The sequence below is a fragment of the Lepidothrix coronata genome, unplaced genomic scaffold (assembly GCF_001604755.1).
Source record: "Lepidothrix coronata isolate B3197 unplaced genomic scaffold, Lepidothrix_coronata-1.0 Scaffold156, whole genome shotgun sequence".
Classification (NCBI taxonomy): Eukaryota; Metazoa; Chordata; class Aves; order Passeriformes; family Pipridae; genus Lepidothrix; species Lepidothrix coronata.
Genome location: NW_016690336.1, coordinates 443,750 through 447,490, shown reverse-complemented (window position 1 = coordinate 447,490; position 3,741 = coordinate 443,750). Strand labels below are relative to the sequence as shown.

General features: G+C 50.8%; 1 protein-coding gene across 1 annotated transcript in view; it reads right to left on the bottom strand.

Moving 5' to 3' along the window:
- The window catches only part of CUNH20orf194 (chromosome unknown C20orf194 homolog), a 732,083-nt gene that overhangs the window by 299,702 nt on the left and 428,640 nt on the right, over positions 1 to 3,741 (bottom strand). The window lies entirely within an intron of this gene.

Sequence of the window (3,741 nt, the reverse complement as noted above, 5' to 3'; positions counted from 1 at the left end):
TGAAAGGAAAGGAAAGGTGAAAGGAAAGGAAAGGTGAAAGGAAAGGAAAGGTGAAATGAAAGGAAAGGTGAAAGGAAAGGAAAGGTGAAAGGAAAGGAAAGGTAAAAGGAAAGGTGAAAGGAAAGGTAAAAGAAAGGGGAGAAGGAAAGGGAGGAAAGGAAAAAGGAAAGGAAAAAATAAGGGAAGAAGGAAACAAAAGAAGGAAAGGAAAAAGGAAAAGGAAGAAGAAAGGGAAGAAGGAAAATAGAAAGGAAAGGAAAGAATAAGGGGAGAAGGAAACAGAAGACAGAAAGGGAAGAAGGAAAGGGAAGAAAAAAGGAAGAGGGAAATGGAAAAAGGAAGGATAAAAGGAAAGGAAAACGATAAGGGAAAAGGAAAGGAAAAAGGAAAGGAAAAAGAAAAAGGAAGGGCAGAAGGAAAGGAAAAAGAAAAGGGAAGAAAGAAATGAAAAATTAAAGAAGGGAGGAGAGTGTGGAGGTTTTCCAGGGCTCTGTGCACACCTGGGGTGATGCTCTTTCCCACCTCCTGTCATTAATGAACACTTCTGGGTAAGGAGCCAGAGAGGGATTTGCCATCCAGCTTTTCTTCCCAGAAACCTTTAAATACCGACCTCCTACAGGAGGAACAGAGGCAGCTTCAAATCTCATGAAACTCTGACCCCTTGAACTCCCCCAGAAAGGCTGGACTGGAGGATGGGAGGTGTTTCTCCAACCCAACCAAAACTGGGGCAGCTCCGGGGTGGTTCCACATCCCTGGATGATGGGGAATTCATCTGTTGATCCAGTGAAAGCACCAACATTTCCATTTTCCCCCCATTAATGGGAAGAAGGGAGGAAACAGAGGAGTACAAACGAGGCAGAATTCCACAGCTGAGGCATTGCCAAATTTCAAATTCAAAAATTCCAAAAGGAATTTGCAGAGGTTCTCCTGTTTCCCCCGGGGGTTTTTGGTTTCTGAACTAATTAAGCAGCAGCAAAGCAGAGGCTGGAGGGACAAAAGAGAAACCCTGAGATGTTCTCAAAGGCACAAGATGAAGTAGGTGGGGGGAGATCTAATGAGAGGCCTGATGGCACCTGCTGAGGGGTTTTCTGGGACACAGGTGTCCCCATCACTGGAGGTGGGATGAGTTCCCAGAGTTCCCCTTTGTAGGGATGGCTGGGAGCAGCAGCAGCTCCCCAGGCTGGATCTGCAACACAGACAGACCCAACACCCTCAGTCACGTGATTTTGGGACACCATCAGCACCCTCTGACAGCTCTGAGGTGAGGCCTGGGCTGTCCTGGAGGGATTTTTTTCTCCTCAGTGACTCCAGAAACTTGGGGATGACAAACTCGGGACGAGGGATCTGCACTGGGGATGTCCCAGGGGAGGTAAAAATCTCAAAGAGAGAGATCTGATGGTTCAAATCACACTGAAATGGGATTTTTTTCAAGGGATGGAGGGACATCACAAGGGGGAATGGCTTCCCACTGCCAGAGGGCAGGGTTGGGTGGGATAGTGGGAAGGAATTCCTGGCTGGGAGGGTGGGGAAGCCCTGGCCCAGGTTGGGCAGAGAAGCTGTGGCTGCCCCTGGATCCCTGGAAGTGTCCAAGGCCAGGTTGGAGCAAGCTGGGCTAGTGGAAGGTGTCCCTGCCCATGGCAGGGGGTGGAACTGGATGATCTTTAATGTCCCTTCCAACCCAAACTGTTCTATGCTTCTGTGATCAGCTGCAGGATCAGGCCCTTCCTTCACCCTTCACTTCCCTGTGTTCCTGCTTCTTCCTCAGACCTTGGGCATGTCCCAGCAGCCACATCTGCAGGGAATTTAGCCAAAAAAACACCCACTGGGCCACTCAGGTTCTATCAGGGAGGGCAACAACTTGCTCCTCTTTATTCCTCTGCTGCTGCTGAGAAGCTCGGGATGCAATTCCATGAGCCCAGAGCCTGCAGGAACGGGGCTGTTTCTGGTGGTGAAGGTGGGATTTAACCTCTGCTGGTCCTCACAGTGAGCCCTGGGTTTGATGTGGAAGTGTGGAGATTGTGGCAGCTGATCAGGAGGCATGGTCATGCTCGGGAGTTAAAGCGGAGCACGGAGGTAACTCTGGTGTCCCTGTTTCCCACCCCATCCCACCGGCAGTTTTTCCAGCTCTGCTTCCCAGTCTGCAGCCACAACGTGCCTCCAACAGCCTGACTGCCAGGATTCCCACTGACACGTTCCCTGGGATCCCTGTTCCCACCAGAAACCATTTCCACTCCTCCTTAGGAAAAAAAAACCCCAAACACAAAGCACCATAAACATTTTCAGAGCTGATTCTGCAACGCTTCCCTTTGGCAAAGATCTGCTGTTCCTGCAGAAATCCAACGTTTTATTGGCCGTGGTGAGATTCCTCCAACCCTGTCAGCACTTCAGCACCGTTCTCATGGAGATTAACGGGTGGGAAATTGTTGTTTCTGGTTCAAATGTCCCCTCTCAGCAGTTCAACACCAGCTGCAGGATTTCACTCGGGCTGTGTCTGCGCTCACAGCACGATGGGAATCCTGGATCTCCCTCAGGTCCCATCTCCAGGCCTCTCCTCCAAACTCCCAGTGCTGCCCCATGCCCTGCTCTCTCATGGAATCATGGAATGGTTTGGGTTGGAAGGGCCTTTAAAGCCCATCCAGTCCCATCCCCCCTGCCAGGGACACCTTCCACTATCCCAGGTTGCTCCAAGCCCCATCCAGCCTCTCCTGGGGGCTACAGAAGTCGTAGGACCTTTTCTCTGGGAATGTGGGAAAATCACTCCCCCTGCTCTTGCCTCCCAGTTTGATGTCTGTGGTTGGAGGAGGGAGCAAGGATCAGTTCTGTCGTGTCCCCCAAAACCAGGCCCAGGCCTGGAGATGGGATACAGGTGGGGGTCAGTCAAAGCTCCTTCCAGCTGTTTGTGGTTTTTGTGGTTCTCCAGCTCCAAAATCTCTCCACCCTAAATTTAGGGTGGTTTCCAGGCTTTCCTGAAGCATCCCAGAGCTGGGGTGCTCCAACCAGCCCCACATTGATCCCACCAGGATCGAGGAGCAAGGGCAGACCCTGTGACCATGGGAATTCCATCAGGGAATTCCCGAGGAATCTCCTTCAAGGCTAGGTCTCCCCTGAAGCTCAGCAGCTCCTGTCACCCTCCACCAGCTGCTCCTGGACTGTCCCCACCAGCTTTTTGGGACCTGACCTTGGTCAAGGGCCACCTCCAAGATCCAGGGAAAACACCTCAGACCTGCAGCGCTTTCACAGCCCAGTCCAGGTTCAACAGGCTGGAACTGTGCCAGGAATTTTCCTTTGGCTCAGCCCAGGCACTGTGGGGAAGGAAAGGGCCCTGAGGAGAATCCCATCCATCCCTGACCCCCCCAGGCTTTGCTCCTCTTCAGCTGCTTCACCCCTGCATGGAGGCAAACGTGGTTTTGGGGAGGAAAACACGACTTTGGGGAGGAAAAACTTCAGTGTTTGTGCCCAACCTTCAACTCCCTTTGTGTTTGGGAACTGCCTTGAACTTCACTCGCTGTTTTTATACAAATTTTATCTATGTTTCTTTTCTAGAGATTTCCCCCCCCTCACCCAAAAAAATTGGCAGGAAAACATTCCATTTGCCTCTGATCGATTTTCCTGCGGTTTCTTTCATTTTTTTCTTTTTTCTTTTTTTTTTTTTTAATTTGCCAAAAATAGCTGCCAGATGTTCATGGCATGAACTGAAGTCTCCCTTTCTGGCATGAACCATCACCCTCCTCCTCCTCCATC